At 42.7% G+C, this 18,940-nt stretch overlaps 1 long non-coding RNA gene across 1 annotated transcript; it reads right to left on the minus strand.

The window, feature by feature from the left end:
* Nucleotides 1-724: 724 nt before the first annotated feature.
* Nucleotides 725-2,361, minus strand: LOC137557233 (uncharacterized). The gene is made up of 2 exons (XR_011029543.1): nt 2,257-2,361; nt 725-1,242 (listed from the first exon to the last, which is right to left on the minus strand). It is a non-coding gene; the product is annotated as an uncharacterized lncRNA (long non-coding RNA).
* Between the last annotated feature and the right edge of the window lie 16,579 nt (nt 2,362-18,940).

An 18,940-nucleotide genomic window follows, 5' to 3' on the forward strand; every position in this document is an offset into this window, starting at 1 on the left:
ACCAGACTGTGAGTGGGCACTTTAAGACTAACAAAAGAATATTACTCATTATTATATCTGCCTCCACCCAGTTTTCTTTGGCAGTAGTTATGATCAGCTACTGCAACACAAATTTGCACTTTACACAGTCTGATAGCAATGGTTACTTATTTTACACAGCTGCATAAAAGTCATAGGAAAGGGACATCTTTGATTAAATGTGAGTTTTACTCTTCACAGCAGAGAGATGAATGGGACACAGCCAAGAAACCAAGGTTCGAATCTTGGCTCTTCCTGATCAGCAAGCCTGCACCTATTCAGTAGGAGACCTGGGGCAAGACTCCCTAGCACTGCTAGTGCCTACAGAGCGCACCCTAGTGGCAGCAGCTATGGCCCTATGAGTCCGCCAGGTGAAAAGCGCATTATAAATGTTCTGTGTCTTGTCAATGAGGCCTTCAGTGCAAAGCAGGTAATTTGGGTTGCAACTTTGGTAAAATGGGGGCTGCATAGACTGCAGTGTTACTTGTGGCTATAATCTGTATAAAGATTCGGCGCTAATCCTTATACTTGTAGTCCACCACCAACACCCAGCACAGTGCTGCCAAATCACTGAAAGACCCAAGCTATAAGGTCTGAGCATGTCAATCAATCACATATGCAATGTAGTCTCAACTCCACGTTCTTTCTCTAGCACCTTTTCCAATGTTACTCCCCGAGTAGTGTGTGTAGAATAAAAACACATCTCTAAGTGAATACTGTTTAATAGTTACACTCATCTTTCTATTTGCCCACTACAAGCATCAATTCAATGCAGCAAGTAAAACAATCTTAAAAGCATCCACTTGGAAGTGGGCCCTTATTACAGGGACCCAATAGAAGAAATATGCAATTAACAGTGAGCGCCGTCAAGTTCCACTGTCCACTCCGTCTGACCGGTTTCTGACCAGGGTAAGCCCCACGCATTTCTTCTATCCAATCCACATAACTGCTGTACAGCTGCACATACTGTAACTGTATTCTTGAAATGAATGATTCACTTTATTGCAGATTTCATGACTCCATTTCACAGGAACCAAAGGCTGTTAGAGCACATTTCCCAAGCAAGTCAGAGCGCACAGCAGGCATCGCTGCAGCTGTACACAGGGAGGTTCACAGCTGCGATAAAGAAGCTACAGCAAACTGTACATTTTCTATTCTGGTACCTCAGCAGGCTATCTGTGGGCTTCTGCTTGCTGCACATAGCCTGCTGGCTTTACATCCCCACTGTAATAAACATAACAGAAACTGTTCAAATCTGTGCATCAAGGAAAAGTTAGACACAATTTGCATTTAGGCCTTATTTCCACTAGGTTTCTGGGTGCTTTTTTCCCCAAGTTTCTCTTAACAGGGAAACACATTCCACTTGCAGACCACATTAAGACCTCTTACAAGGATGACTGAACTGTGTGCTTGTCGGGCAGTTCTTCCGCCCATCAGTTGGACACAGGCAGATTTTGACTGCAATTTAATGCAGCTGATTTGTAAACCCACTTGCATCAGCCTTGGACATGCACTGGGGTTAAAACATGACATCTGAGTGTCTGAGTATGGTCGCACTCAGATGTGACTTTGTACAGTGGACGCCTGCCCACCACCGATACCGACTGCTAACAAGCGCCCAGTTAGTGCACGGAGCAGCTGACGGCTGGTCAGCCAACCGTTTAAAAAAATAGGCCCTAATATGTTTTTGCATCTGCAAAAAAACACATTTGTAGCATGCTGCTTTTTGCTGCGTGCTGCAGTGCTCACATCATTCCATTAAATTATAGTGAACTACTGGGAAGCAAGACATTTAGGCACAAAGTGCACCTGGAAACTTGGGTGCACCGCAATGTAAATAGTCGCTATGGCAGTGCCATCTGGACAATTGGGTTAGGAGAAAGTGGGGGGTTAGTGTAAGGCGTAGGTAGGGGGAGGTTTGTGTGAGAAATAGTATTATAAATAGTAATATATTCTATTCTGTATTCTATATATTCTAGTAAAATAGTAATATATTCTACTATCGATATAACCTGGCGTACAAGTTCCCCCATACCCTTTTTGCATACACATGTACTACTGCCATGTGCACTTCAACAAATTAAACACGTTTATGTGGAAATGTTGCCCTTACGTTTTTTAGCTTAATACTAAAAGGTCATCAGTTTTTGAAAAGTAACAATCATTTTCTCTAGAGTAGAGTTTAAGCTTGACTTAAAGTCTACCAGAGCTGAGTAATAATAAACGTTTTATACATACCTGGGGCTTCCTCCAGTCTCATTCGCATGGATCGCTCCCACGCCGCCATCGTCAGTCTTCTCCAGCTCCGGTGCCGGGTCCCGTAACTTCAGCCAGTAGCAGCCAGTCTGACGCAAGAGAATGTATAAAACTTTTATTATTCATCAGCTCTGGTTTCCTATAAGGTGTATTCTCTGATCCATCACGTTACAATATCAAAAGAGCAAAATCAAATCAAAATCTGGGGACCCGAAGCAACTGTATTGCCTTTTCTTGGAATTTTTTTTAGGGGGGGAACTACAAGGGTTTTAATAGCACACAAAAATGAATTAATTCGACTATCTGTTACAAGTTACAAAATTCAGTACTGTTTATTAAGTATTGCATTATACAATCTTGCCACCTTGTGGTTATGTTAGTAAACAGCAATTTACACTTTATTTCATGATAAGTAGAACAGTTTCTGTTAAAGAACCAGGGCAAAAGTGCATTTCAAGACCACAATGCGGGGTTGAAGCAATACAATATGCATCACAGTGCTACATAAAGGATCATCAACATATTGTGCTTCAGTCGGGCAGTTCTGGAAATGTTGGTCAACTTTGGTACAGCTACTAATACACCTACACTGGACCGCTGAGCAAATGCCTATGAACACATGTGCCTGGGGATCTGCCATGTTGAGAACATGTGCCTTTACTTCTTACAAAAGCTGGATTTGCAAACAGACTATATAGGTTGAGGCCATAAGCTTTAAGATTGTGGTGGTGTGGCACCTAGCCACTGCACATTGCATTGTTTTTTTGTCACTGAAAATCACAAATGCATAATCTCACCAAAATGAAGAACACAGCTAAAATGAAACTGGGGGTGTCCTAAGCTCTCTTCAAATTCCCATGATTGTTTACAAAGCACTATTTACAATTTTTTTTATTATATAGAAGATTTATCATTGCAATTTTAATTATACTGAAGATTTATCAGACTCAAGGTGATGAGGACGGAGTAAAGAGAAATAATTATTTGAAGGTTGATTTTTTTTGTTTTAAAAACACTTTTCTTTTATTGGTCGGATGAAATATGCTAATTTTTTGAGATAGGAAATTTGGGTTTTCATGAGCTGTATGTCAAAATCATCAATATTAAAACAATAAAAGGCTTGAACTACTTCAGTTGTGTGTAATGCATCTAAAATATATGAAAGTCTAATGATTATCAGTACATTACAGAAAATAAGGAACTTTATCACAATATGCTAATTTTTTTAGAAGATCCTGTACACCCGAATCCACCAAGGGTGTGGGACAGTCATACAGTAAAGAAAAGATACCTGGGTCTCGCCCTGGATTTGTGCAAATAGCTTAAGTATTTATTTTCACCATAGCAATGAGACACAACGTTTTGGCCTGGGGGCCTTTATCAAGTGTTACAAAACAATTACCAATCCACCATTATATGGAAACATTACCACCCCCCCCCCCCCAAGGGGTGGGTACAAGCTTAATTGTTTAAGGAGAGACATGCATAAATTAGCACCTAATTGTTCAAAAATAGACGTGCATAAATTAGCACTTAATTGTTTAAGGAGAGACATGCAGAAATTAGCACCTAATTGTTCAAAAAGAGACATGCATAAATTAGCACTTAATTGTTTAAAGAGAGTCGTGCATAAATTAGCAATTAAAAGTACAGTATATTTTCACAAAAAACATCTCAAACTATAATCGTCATTAAGTCCATTAGGGGACAATGTACTCAGCCTGTCAATCCATCTACACTCTCTCCAGAATGCACCAGCGAAGATCTCCTGCTGTATGGCCACATTCATAGTAGTGTTTGCCTATAGGGGAATCCTTTTTATACAAATAAATGTTACTTCGATGCTCGTTGATCCTGACCCTAACTGCTCTGGAGGTTTGCCCCACATAGCCCATACCACATGGGCATTTTAAAAAATATATGACATTTGTGGTAGTACATGAGAAGTTCCCATTTATGCCTATCTTTATGCCCTTTTGTGGGTGCCTAGCATGATCACCCTTAATAATACTCAAACAGTTCTGGCAATTCATACAGCGGAAAGTTCCTTTCCTTTTTGGTAAGAAAGTATCCTTCTGTGATTTATTCTTTCTTATATCTACTTTTATTAAAGTGTCCCAGATACTTTTTCCTTTCCTATAAACAAAAGATGGGGGTGCTGGAAATAACCTCGACAACAGTGGGTCTGCTTTAATTATTGACCAGTTATTTAAAATACTGCGTTTGACCAGCTGCACATGATTGTCGAAAGTCGAGATGAATTGTACATCTCTGGCATACTCTCTTTTTGATGTGGACTTGGATCTAAGATCCTCACGGCTTAGGGTAGCTACATTCTGAGCCGTTTCAAGCAATAGTTCCCTTCTATAACCTCTTGTTGCAAAATTCTCTATAAGTCTCCGAGCCTGTCTCTGATAAGCCTCATCTGTAGATGTAATCCTCCTTGCCCTTATGAATTGGCTCTTAGGAAGCCCTTGTATTAGGGACGGTGGGTGGCAACTTGCTAATAATGCGTTATTTCTGTCAGTTTTTTTCTTAAAGAGGTCAGTGTGCAACGTGATACCATCAAACAATAGTTTAACATCCAAAAAATTCAATTCATGCGTATGATATTCCAAAGTAAATTTTATGGTGGAGTGGCACCTATTCAGTTCCTCAAAAAATTCCAGCAGCATATTTTCTGGGCCATTCCAGCGGAAAAATAAATCGTCTATGAAACGACAGTATGCAGTCCCATATTTACGAAAAATTCTATTCCCCAAAATGTGTTCTGCTTCAAGGTCCCCCATAAAAATATTAGGTAGAGTAGGTGCATAAGGAACCCCCATTGGAACACCCCTGATCTGCAAAAAAAACTCTTGTTCCACCCTAAAATAATTAGAGCGTAGGCATAACTCCAACAGTCCCATAACAAAAGGTGCATTCAAATTGGGGCGAATGTCATGTGTGAGTGACCTTCCAATGGATTGTAGGGCTTCAGTATGTGGTATGTTAGTGTATAAACTCACCACATCCAAACTTACCAGAAAACTGATGTTTTTCTTATCCATCTTATCAATATAATTAAGAAAATTGGTAGTGTCTTTCAGGCAGTATATGTTGTTTTTTACAATAGGTTGCAAGAGGCTATCAATGTACACACCCAGGGGTTCCAGTAATGAATTAGATGCCGAAACGATGGGGCGACTGGGGGGGGGGGGGAGGGGGGAAGGGGCGGTGCATGGTATCTTTATGCACTTTGGGTAGAGTATACATCACTGGGACCCTATATTGAGTTTTAGTCAATGCAGGTTTCAGAGTATTAGAAATATGGCCCTCCTCAAAAGCCTCCATCAATAAAAGGTCGATTTCATCCTTAATCTTGGTGGAGGGGTCCCCTGGTAATTGTCTATAAGTTTCCACATCATTAACATGTTTTGCAGCTCCTCGATGTACACGTCACTTTTTTGTGCAACCAGGGATCCCCCTTTATCAGCCTTTTTAAATGTGATGCTGTTATCATTCTGTAACCTCATGAGTGCTTCCCTCTCTCTGCCCTAGCCTGCACCTTGCCGATACCGCCACCGCACCATGGGTCTTTAACTGCACCCTGCCCCCAGCCTGCACTCAGCTTCAGCCTGCATCCTGACCCATCCTGCATCCTGACCCAGCCTGCACCCTGCCCTAGCCTGCACCCTGCCCTATCCTGCACCTTGCATCCAGCCCAAAGCAAGCACCTTGCACCCAGCCAGTAATTGGGGAACTGCTATGGCGACCTAATATGGCACATCTTGCTACCTAATACTGATATACACTATATGGGCACATGGCTACTTTATTCTTCTATCTGAGGAACATGGCTAGTTAATTTATGTATGCATGGCGGACTTTGCTAGTTAATTGTTTTATCTTGACGCATCTGCCTATTTATTTATTTTTTTTTGTGAGGCGCCTGGCTACTTAATTATTTTATCTGGAGGTGTGTGACTACATAATTATTTTATCTGGAGGTGTGTGACTACATAATTATTTTATCTGGAGGTGTGTGACTACATAATTATTTTATCTGGAGGTGTGTGACTACATAATTATTTTATCTGGATGATTGTGAGCGGCATGTGAATACTTAATGAATTATCTGATGGTACGTGGCTACTTTATTATTTTATCTGGAGGCATGTGACCAGAGCCGGATCATCCACAAGGCAACTTAGGCAGTTGGCAAGGGCTGAAGAGACACTAGGGGGCTAGTTTACTCTAGCCTCCTTTCAAATCCAAATAAAAAAGCCAGGTGGTGACCAAAGGTGGACCCAAAGATGAGACTTGCCTAGGGCTCCATTTAACCTTAATCCCTCTTTGTGTGCAATTCTAGGGGTCCATGGCTTCTGAAATGATGTATTTGGGGGCATTTTAAACTCTGGTATTTGGGTAACCCAGCTGTTTAAGTCCAGTATCTGGGGCAAAACATTTGTCTTGGTAAACTGCACCTCCGTATTGAATTGTAGTCCCCATTTCTTGTTGGACTGAAACCTTCCAGATTGCCTATTATGCCTAAGTGACCTTTTAACCAATAAACAGGGAGGGCGGAGGGAAAGGAAGGGGGTGCAAATTCAGTGTTTACCATAGGCGCTGTATTACCCAGATAAGCCTCCGCAACAATACTTATGATCTCCTGGGTAATATTTATAGACAACCTGTTTTTTGAATGGAGGGGGTCAACCAATTCTGCAATTAATTCAATGACATTTGGAGTGAGATAAAAATAATGGTTAATTACAGTAGGACACAGTTAGATTTCCTGGATTTGCAAATCAGGAAGGAAAATAACAGGCTATTGAGCACTACGTTCTTCAAGGAATCTGATAGCAACAGGTATAGCCCGAAAGTTAGCTACAATACAATACAAATCCCACAAGCGGAAGGGAATGGATACATACTGTCTGTGCCCTCAAGACTCTTACTCCAGGACCCTTACTAACATAGAATTTGACCTGAATTGCTTCATAGCTAATGATTAGATAAACACACTGGAGGGAAATATGATGGATCAATGAGTATAAAATTCAGTAGTGTGTTCATATGCATGCTTCCTCTGTATTCTTTGTGGTTTGCTGAGGTTGAAACAGCCATTATAATAGTCATTTGCAATTTTTATTATTAGGGAGCAGTGCAATAAGGGTATTTGTAGAGCATTGTCCCCCTTTAAGAGGCAGGTGGCAAATCTTGAGTTTGATGTGGTTAGTGGATTGCCCCATAGTGCTATACATATACATTTTATTGTATTGTCATTATATTTATGTTTATATTTATTTGACATTAATCAAATGGAGGAAGCGCAGCTTAAGAATACTGCTATTGAGGTAAAGTTGGATAAGCAGATTTATTTTAGATATTTTTAGGTCCAATTTGTATTTCTGGTTGAACTCGATGGATGTACCGTATGTCTTTTTTCAACCCAAATAACTGGGTATAGTACTACATGGAGGACATGCAATGTTAGTATTTATGTTAATTTTATTGGGCAGCTGCTGGCATAATGTAACAAGCTTATGTTAATTACAATGTGCTATAGCAATGTGACCAGTAAGAACTCTAAAATTCACAGCACACTAATGTAGAGTATGCACAGAGAAGAATGTAGGATTGCAGCTTGATGTCCCCCTCCCCCCCCCCCCCCCCAGTGTCACCAATAGCAACAGGTGGACGGAGCAGGAACGGTGATAAAAACAGCAATACAATCAGCTAGCTAGCCCCAGATGAGTCCGCATTGGAGGACGAAACGCGTAGGCAGGAGCCGGCACGTCTGATGTCATTTCGCTACGCAAGAGTGCGCAGGATGTGGAGAGATACAAAAGCGCATATACCACCATTGAACATTGGTGGAGTACATCTGGTGAGCTGCTTCATTGTATTGGCTGCGGGGAGTGATCACTGGACACCTGCACAGAGTGACATGAGCACAGTGGAGATGATGGGCTGTGTTGAATGATTGTTTACAACAGTATTGTGCTATGCAGGATTGAATCTTTTGCAGGTTGACTTAAGCTGGAGTGCGCAGCAGAAAACATCTATATATAAATACTTAAGCCTTTATGTGTCTGTGGTGGCCATACACAGGGTCAATGTTCTGATGGGTTTCATTACTTTGATCATCCCCTGGTCATTGACAAAGCAGGGATCAGTGTATTACTTTGGATTAGAACTGTTTCTCTGACAGGTACCTGACAAAAACATGGAGGAAGAAGAATCAAAATGGCATGCCATCAACACAAAGGCAAAACATTCCAGTCACTAATGACTAAGAAGTCATTGTGTAGTAAAGCAAGCATGTTATGCAACGTGCACCATGTGAATGGTCCTTCACTCTGTGGCCCATATGCAATTAACTTTTTTCTCCTGAATCTCCTGAGATCATTTTTCATCTTCTGCTTAAATTAACTTTGAGACTGAAAGCACAAATTAGTTTAACACACATGAAAAAGGGATGACGCGCAGGGATGACACGCAAGCACATAGATAACAAGTGTCAAATACAAGACCCGCGGGCCGAATATGGGCCTCCTTGCCATTTTATGTGGCCCTCAAGAGCTTTTACTGTCCATCATTGTAAACCACAGCACAATGCCTTCCCAATTAGAGGAGCACACCGGTGACTGGTGTACTGGTAACTAGTAACCAGTGTTACTGGTTGAAATATTGTCAGTTTCAGCTGGGGTGCAGCCAGCAACAACCCATGGGAACCCTCAGGAAAATCACCATGGGCCCCCTCTTGGGATCCAAACCACTTCATGTGGCTTGTAAAACACCCTCTCCGACGCCCGACACCTCATCTTACCAAAAAGACTAAGGGGGAAGTAAAGACTAGCACTTTGCCTTGGGCCACATTTCATCTTGATCCCTTTCTACCAAAGCAGCACTGGGGCAGGTAAATATTAAACTGCTCCGCTGCGCTATTGTGCTGAAGTGAGAGGAGCTGGCCCCCAATGTTCGCTATAGTTATGCCACTTAGTTTCAGGCTGCTCAATAAATGTTAAGTCGTAATAAACAATTTGGCCCACCACTTAAGACTATGATTTTGGCCCCTTAGATGATTGAGTTTGACACCCCTGCCTTAGATAGTCATACCTCCCAACATTTTGGAAAAGGAAACCGGGACATTTAGGCCACACCCCTAACCACACCCCCAATACACCCCTAGTCCCGCATGCCATAAAGATTGTTTGAAGAAATAATTTTAAAAAAATGATCGAGGTGCCAGCCGGCATAATAAGATGCAGAATGCCGGCAATCACATACATACAAACAGCGGCTTTCATCTTACCGTCCATCCTCGCTGGCATCTGGCTTCATTCTGCTTCCTGTGACGTCACAGGAAGCAGAATGAAGCCAGATGCCGGTGAGGATGGACGGTAAGATGAAAGCCGCTCCACTGCGCACTTTATACTCTACAAGCAGGGGGACACGGGGGCACATTCGGAGGGAGGGAGGAAGGTAGGAATGAATGAATGAATGAATGTATGTATGTGATTGCCGGCATTCTGCATCTCATTTTGCCGTCTGGCGCCTCAATCCTTTTTTCCCCCTGTCTGCCCATTGCCGGCCGGGACACAAGGGTTATATATCAGGATTGCGGGAGAGCCCCCCCCCAAATCGGGACAGAATTTGGGACTGTTGGAGGGTATGGATAGTATCCACATCTCATACTTCCCAACTGTCCCTTTTTTGGAGGGACAATCCCTCTTTGGGAACTAAATCCCTCTGTCCCTCTTTATTTCTCATCTGTCCCTCTTTCAGGACTGATGTGCAGATCTATGTAATTATATGTATTTTTCTCCTGCAAAAATGTTTTACATTTTCATCCTTATGTTTGAAAGCTATTATAAAGTAATGCTAATGATTATAGATAGGACCAGCATAGTTTGAATGATAAAACAACATCTTTTTCTTTTGAATTCTTTGTGCTATATGTGACTAGGGTGTGGCATGGGTGTGGCTAGAGGTCTTAAAGCGTCCCTCTTTCCTAACTCTAAATGTTGGGAGGTATGCATATCTAAGGGCCTGTTCTGACTGGAAATTGCATTTTACATTATTTTGCATTTTGAAACCTGGTGCACTTAAATTCATTTTCCATAAGCACTGCTGAGCACATTTGTAACTGTGTTTTGCATTTCTACGGAGAACAAACTGATTGAGGCTTATGAATTGTTGAGCTGTTTATGAATTGTGAAGCCATGCATACGTGTGGAAATGATTAGAAACTGCTGCGTCTGGTAATAGTTGCTTTATCTTGTCCTCCACAAATCGGTGATAACTGGGAGACACAAGACGGTTAAGCAGAGTAGAACGTTTTCACATTACAAAAGCACATGGCATGTCTACATATAAAGTTAATGCAAAACAATTTCCAGCCAATTTAAATGAATGAATAATCTAATTTGTTCTCTGTATGATGCATTCCTCCACTCATCTACTCCATACACATAGGCATTACATAATGGGGAAATTGTTCATGTTGTGTCACCATTAGTGTTTGGCAATTGCTGAAGTTTCCTTATGTGAACAGAAATGATCACTTGGTATGAAGAGATAACCACCCAGACTAATTGGACCCATTTCCACGGGCAGTTGAACTGTGTGCTCAGTCAGCAGTTACCAGGCAGCACTGAGTAGTTTCCAGGCAGTAGTGAGCAGTTGCCAGACAGCGGCAAGCAGTTGTGAGAGTTTGAGAGGCCTATCAACTGGTCGTGAAAAGCATCCTGAATACTCAGGGAAACCATAATCAGAAATGTCAGTAAAATGAGCTGGTCGTTATTGCACACATTGGAAGAGTAAGGGTCCTTTCACACTGTGCATCTGTGTGTTGCTGTTGCATTTCACTTATCAATACACACAGTCTTTGCTGGTACAGCATGCACCAGCAGCACGTTGGGAGCTAGTCTACTTTAGGGGACCCACCGTAAATCCCCATAGAGAATTTGAGCTGTGCTGAAAACGGAGCGAATTTCCGCTTTCAGCTCTTCTAAACCCCCACAAGTTATATATCTATGGAAAGCTGAGAATCTACTCTAACGAATGATGCTACTTTTGGTGAGCAAAAGGTGAAACTCACCGTGTACGAGGCGCGGAACAGCCGCGATCGCGGCTCCGTCGGCCATCTTGGTTCTGTGCTGCTCCTATTTTTCTCCCTCCTCATTGGAGGGATTGTTAGCTGGGGGCGTGCCAGAGAGAAGGGGGAAAAAAAAAAGTGAAATGTTTTCTACTGGCTTAGTTCCTATTACTACTGCGCTGGGCGGTGTGTTGGCAGATGGGAGCAGGAGGATGTAATTTCCTATCTGTTCGGCACAGTTTAATTTCATTCGGCCAAACTATTATTTTTCACAGCCCTGAAGGTCGGTAGACATGGTAACTTGTGAGAGATCAGTTTCTGGCACGCCCCCAGCTAACAATCCCTCCAATGAGGAGGGAGAAAAATAGGAGCAGCACAGATGTCAAGATGGCTGACGGAGCCGCGATCGCGGCCGTTCGGCGCCTCGTACACGGTGAGTTTCACCTTTTGCTCACCGAAAGTAGCATCATTCGTTAGAGTAGATTCTCAGCTTTCCATAGATATTTAACTTGTGGGGGTTTAGAAGAGCTGAAAGCGGAAATTCGCTCCGTTTTCAGCACAGCTCAAATTCTCTATGGGGATTTACGGTGGGTCCCCTAAAGTAGACTAGCTCCGCACGTTGTGTGCCGCAAGTAAGTAAATGAGAAAGAAACAAAGAAACTGTTCTTCACCATCCGCTGTGTGCAGCATTGCAGGATTCAGGTGTTCCAAAGCTTAGTACTTTGTCAGTCACAGGGCAAGTTCTAGCCTATTTAAATTTAAAGCAAGCTCCCATCCCCCCCCCCCCCAGTCGTAAAACGTGCAGCCAATATCCCAGTATCTGTATTCCTCTCCAGTACATGCAAACAGTATCTGCCCCCCCCCCCCCCCCCCTTTCCTTTTTGTAAGAAGTGCAGCCAGATTCTTTGTGTCTGAATTTCCTGGGCCAGCTTTTCCCTTCCATCTGAAAAGCAGAGCACACAGCGGAAGCATAAATACCTAGTCCGGCACCAGGTCCTCTCATATCTTCTCTCCTGTTACAATGAAGCAGCATCTTTGCCTAGTCTCCCGATGCATGTCACATGACAGAGACGCTGCCCCCATATATTTTGCTGCCTGAATCGAATGATTCAAAAGCCTTCATGGTAGGGCGGCTAGGGCCAGCCCTGATCAGGCATTAGAAAGCTAGTAGTGGCTGCTGTGTCAGTCAATAAATGTTTCCTTACTAATAAAAAGTTACGTTTTGCTTAATTTAGTGATCGAAATAAGAACCAGTGTGAATTGATAAAATGAAAATACACTTTTCACTCATGACTTCTTAGTGGCATGCCTGACTGAAGGGAGGATGAAGACGTGGAGAGGGTGTGGCTGGAAATGTGGAAGGTTTGCCCTTTGCCTCAATATTATTTTTCTAAAAAATCTCTTTTGTCAGGCAGCACAACTTTCACACAGAGATTTAATTGTCACAATGGGTTTATCCAGAAATCCAAGGGCCAGCTCCTCCAATGTGCTGTGTAGCTACGCACACAGCAAAGGCAACATGAACTAGGCCCAACTTATGAACATTGTCTAAGGCCCGGTTCACACTTGCGGTTGTTTGCCAAACGGACCGGATGACCTGACCGGATCCGGATCGGAACCGTACGGTTCTGATCCGGATCCGATCCGGTCAGGTTGCATCAGGTGTCCATCAGGATGCGATCCGGATCCGTTTGGCAAAAAAACGTTAAAAACAAAAAAAATGTTGGGGGTCTGGGAGGTCAGCAGAAGGGGGACCTGTGGAATCAGGCCCTCTGCTGTTTAGCACTCACCTCCACCTGCGACATGCTGCCAACATCTCCGGATCCGGATCCAGCTGTGCTGCTCCACTCCAAAATGCTTGCCCATGTGTCCCCATCCAATATCGCCGCAACAATCCCCATAGGAAGTGGGGTAGAACATCCGGATTTCTCAGCCTGTGTGTTGTGCGCTCTCCGGTTCCCATTGGTTTGTATTGGCCGGATGGTGCAGTCCGGCTCCGCCCCGGATACGGCTGCCGGAGGAGCCGGATGAAAAAATAGCGCATGTTGGAACGGAGGCCGGAGTCCGGATCCGGCCCGGATCCGGTTCGGCAGAACGGACGCATGTGAACGGACGCATAGGCTTTCATTGCTATGCCGTGCGTCCGTTCCATCCGTTCTGCAAGCGGTGCGGCTCCGGCACGGCGATTCCGGAGGGCCACCGCAAGTGTGAACCGGGCCTAAGGGTCTGTGATTCTAAGGGACTGCTTACTTTCACTTTATTCTTCCCATGATGCCTTTAGTTAGCAAAACAACATCTCTTCCAGCTTTTGCCAACCCTGTTGCTTTTAGATGGTGGAAGGCTATGGGCCTTCTCATATTTAATTGCTTGCTGACAGGACAGGAGGATTGATTTTTGTATTCAATTCAACAATTAATGAAGTCACAGCACATTTTAAGCAAGGCTACATCCTGAAGCCCCAAACTGTCCATAAAAGTAATACAGTTGGAGAAGTGGGTTAAGGTTTAAGGTTAAAACTGAGTTAAAACAATTAAATTTGAAAAGTATATTAGGTGGCTTACGACAATAAAGACAAAATTTATATAATAAATTAACTTTATTATGCGTTTTGTGGGTCTACTCTGTGCCCACTTCCTCAAGCCGATTAAAGCACCAAAGCCTAGATTAGAGCGCTTCTGATTATGATTTTATTATACCCTTGGCGCCCATTTGGGGCTCTGCCACCATCAGGGGCAGTGGTTGTTTTTACTCAAGGAGAGCGACCGCATTCAGTCCTGGACACCCGAGTAGAATTGGGGTTATACATCTCCACCTGCTTCTAGTGGTTAGTTGCCGCACTTGCAACCTTCCTTTGTGAGTCCCACCTTTTCTCCATTATACATTTGCCCCTTTTGTGACATATTACATTATTGGGGCTCCCATTGTCCCTGTGTTTTCTGCTTTTAGGGTGTCTATTAACCCTCCCTTCCTACAGTCTGTAAATGTTGCAGTGGTATAATCTGCCTGTAAATGTTTATTGAGATGGTGCTGAGTTCCCTAAAGGCTGGCTCCACTGCAACACTTCAGGTAACTGTTTTAGGGTCTGCAAAACTAAAGGACATCATCTCCACATCTATTAGTCTTGGCCCAGGCTTCTCCATATATAGTTCAGAGTATTTCGCAGATTGCACACGCTATTTAATAGTCATAAAGAGAGGTCCATGGCTGGCTCTACTACTGTAATTTCAATATGGTTGCACTCACCAAGCAAAACATTGCCACAACCCACTGTCATGTTTAATGAGGTAAAAGTAAGAATTAATAATTTCATGGTAGAGGAGAAGTTGTCTAGTTTCCCCACTGATTGCCATAAGCGGTAATTCATAATCTGCGGTCTTTGGGAGATATATTCTCTGTCTGGCTAGTGGGGTGGTTGGTTTGGAGGTCAACATGGCTGATCTTGGCTTCAGGTTTTTTTTTCCTTTTTTTTTCTCTACTTTTTTTGGGGTGCAACCTCATTACCTTTCTCCTCATTGGTCCTGAAGAATTCAGTCATGCTCATCAGTATTATGGTCAATATGTCTAGATAAATAAATAGATCTAATAAATCTAAATAAATTGCTTTTAAATATGGGCCTGACACATGTATCTATATTCTACTGCCATTGCTCAGGGGCACTGTTCTCCACTATGTTTATCAGTGTGATGATGTAACCCCTTGTGCTATGTTGTACTTCGCTGTTTGAATTTCAATAAAAATCTTTGTAATAAATCAAAATCTCTCTGGTCTCAGAAAGTACAATTTTAATGCTTCCATACAGCAGTACAAGGTTGTCCAGGGAAATTCTACCTTAAAATATCAGACATTTTAGTAATTCACAATAAAAAAATAGAATTTTGTATTACTTCTTACTGCTTGTAGGGATGAGCCGTGAATGTCCCTCTGCTCACTTTAAACCTCCAGTCATGCAGAGAAATTCACATGTGAAGCTTGAAGTGAACAGACCGTGCTGTTCATTGCACATCCCCTTCAGGAAATCACCTCATGTGGGTTATGTGCTGTGTGCTTGAGCCAATCTCAGATTCAAGTGGCTTCCAACGCCAGGCTGGATTAGGAAGCAACAGCAGAGCCAGAATCCACAGCCAAATGCTATTCTAGGCATTTTTCACTCAAGTTTTCTTTTATCCCATTCAGCTATCTGTTATAGAAAAGCTATTTTGTTTTGAATAGAATACAGCAGCATCCACCATTAGCCCAGAAACTCCAGAATGGTATTGACCTCAACTCTTTCCATTCCTAGTTCGGATTATTGGTATTTTCCTCTACAGGTCCAATGCTGAATATAGTCCGATACAGGAAAAGTGGCTGCTGCTCTTCCGATTAAAGTGTAAGATAAAAGCTATGAACCCATGTTGCAATTTTGCAAGCAATTGTTCCTACGACTGGTGATTTTTTTTTTTTGCACGAGGTACGATCATTTCCGCGATCTTGCGACATGGGTACATGTACGCGATTAAGCTAACAACATTTTGCAATTTTTTGCGCAGCAATTGCACCTGTCAAGGCTAATTGGATCTTTAAGATCCCAAACGACTACAGTGCAAAGTGCCGTGATCCTTGGAACTCTTGTTCGCGTCTGTTGTATGCCGTTGTGTGTTCCCGCAGGTGGGAAGATGGAACAGAGAATGCTGGTTCGGCGGATTATTTCACTGAGGGTTCCCCGCTCCATCTTCAAGCGAGTACAGGCCTTAAGCTTGACAGCGGCCCCCCATGTGCTTCATAGTGCCATGTAATAACGGAATTACGCTGGCACATGTGCAAGGGAGGACAGACCTACAGTGCACAAGCTGCCGCTGCCCCGCCCCCCCCCCCCCCCTTGATGGTGGGTCACCTTCTCGCTCTAGTGGCGGGAAGTACGGACCCCCACATCCCTCTAGCACCTAGGTTCTCAACGTGTGGTACGCGTACCCCAGGGGGTACTTCTGATGGTTCCAGGTGGTACTCGGGCTTGATATACTTAACCAAGAATAACAAATTTAGAGATTTAGAAAATGATAAATCTTATTTAAACAACACCAAGTTAACATACTAGCTAGTTAAAAGCAATAGTAAATGCTTGGAAATTGTTTAGAACCAATTATCATGTACTACAATCAAATATATATTTGTCAAGGGGTACTTGTGATAATTTTTACTATGCTAGGGGGTACTTGGTGATTACTGGGTTTTAAAAGGGGTACATACCAATAAAATGTTGAGAAACACTGCAAATTAATTAGTGCTGGGGGGGGGGGGGGGGGGAATTGGGGTAAAGGATCGGAATGGGTTAATGCTGACTCTGGGGTTTGCCCTTATATAAATGGATTTGTGAAAACATGCTTTATGAAACGTTTTATGTGTATCCGCTGGCTTAAAGCTAGTTGGGCTAGGATTTTTAATTTTTGTTGCATAATAATGATAATGTAAAATGAGTTGAACAAACCTTGTATGAACAGATAATACCTCTAAGCGAAGTCACTTAGTGTGAGAACAACGCTCTCATTCATAAAGAATATTTATATAGCAATGGCATGTGATGCAATGAAAGACATTAAAAAAGAAGCACGAGTGAGTTTTATGATACGTGCATCAGCAAAGTAATGACAGTCATCTGCGGTGCTGGAAATATGTGTTCCCATCATTGTTAGCTGGCAGACAGCAGACATTGTACGGCCTGCGGCCCACTAGAGCTACGGCCATTTCTGCTTTCAAGGAATCACCGGTGCTAGGCTAATGAAAGCCTATGGCAGTGATTCTACAGGAGCAATTTGCACCAATCATGATGCCTGCAGCATTTTCACAGCAATTTCATTCAGGGAATACAGTGGCCAAAATCACATTCCCTTAAAGCGGACCCAAACCAAACATTTTTTTTAATTAAAAATATTTAGTTGCACCACTCTGACACATACAAAGATAAATAAACACTCCTTCAAACCTATGAGCATTTCAGTGCATGCTTTTCACCCTTCTCTTTTCATAACTAGGGTTATACTGGGGGCAGCCATTAGCAATTCCTCCATTGCCAGACACCACTTATTCCATCATTTTGCCGGATTTTGCCCCGGCAATTTGAAAGGAAGGGAGGGGTTCCTCCAATAAATGTAAAATATTTTATATTTGTCATCATGCAGCTGAAAAAAGGCTGCTATTTATTATTATAATTTAGGAAATAGATTTTATTTCTGAAATCTTGTATTTTTAATTTGGGTCCACTTTAAGTCACCCCAGAAATCGCTGTTTTGAGTAGCAAAAGTAGGCCTTACACACACTTCTGTCTGGCTGTTGTTGGGATGTAGAGTGTTCCTTCTACAGCACATCAAGCTGCACTTCAGGTTAGTGTCAACACACTAACTGTATATAGTAAATGTTTACAGTATTTATTTCAGGGTTCATACTCAAAACTCAACTTCGCTCTAAAGCTTGTTGGTAAGATTGCGTAGCAAAATAATCAGATTGTGTTCCGCTATACTAAGCTGTGTTAACAATGCAAAATAGATTTTGCTCTATCTAGGGTGCCGTAAGCAGAGAACATTCTCTACTTTGTTCATACAGCAACTACATTCCCTGCACAAGACAATGGGTTTGATTCACAAAGCGGTGCTAACCTAGTTAGCACGCCTAAAGACTTTTGGGCGTGATAAGCATTGCACTAAGTAGGTTAGCACCACTTTGAGGGAAAAACGTTTGCGCGCAAAGTCCGGTGCGTGCGAAACGTCTTTGGGTTTAATGGCGTTGCGCGCGTAAACTTTGCGGACGTAAAACTTTACGCGAAAAGCTTTGCGCGCGAGCTTATTTTATCTCGCCTAAACTGAGTTTAGGCGTGATAATGGGCTTTTCACCAGCATGCCAACAGTTAGCACGGCTTTGTGAATCAAGCCCAATCTGATAATGTGTCCTGCAACCAGCGTTGTTATCAGTTTGCTTCAGTGAAGTGTAAAAACTTTAGACACGTCTTTTTATGTTTTCTATTTGTGTTTTTTTTTTGTACTGTATCGAGCAGTTTTCTATCACATTTAATCTAGCCAGAGAACACATACTCTAGCACTGTAACTTCATCCTCCTTTATATTGATAGTATAATTAGAGTCTTATGGTTATTTACTATTTCTACAGCTCTGACATTTTCTGCAGCGCTTTACAGAGTATATAGTCTTGTCACCAACTGTCCTTCACAGGGGTATTCTTGACAAAGGGGACCATCTGTGGACCTTATACGATCGTCTAAATGTCTAGATATTGTGTACATGGCACATCAGCGCAGGGCTTTTCGGCAAAGGGCGAACAGAATGTCGGCTCACCCCGCTGCTACACAAATTCCAGGTGCCGTTAATTACTATTCCCTGTCCAAGTCTTAGCAACTTGGAGGGAGAAGTGATTTGGGTACGGCAATCGCCGGATCCCCGGATTACCTGTCCATGGGGTGCGGACTATAGCATTACTGCTAGCCACTTCAAGCTTTGGCCCTATGCAGCTCACATCAAAAAGCCCTGCTTTGGATATTGTATGTTTGCACCATTAGTGAGTGTGCGGACCAGCGTCATATGCTACAGCACTAAAGGA

Source organism: Hyperolius riggenbachi, chromosome 1, assembly GCF_040937935.1.
Source record: "Hyperolius riggenbachi isolate aHypRig1 chromosome 1, aHypRig1.pri, whole genome shotgun sequence".
Taxonomy (NCBI): Eukaryota; Metazoa; Chordata; class Amphibia; order Anura; family Hyperoliidae; genus Hyperolius; species Hyperolius riggenbachi.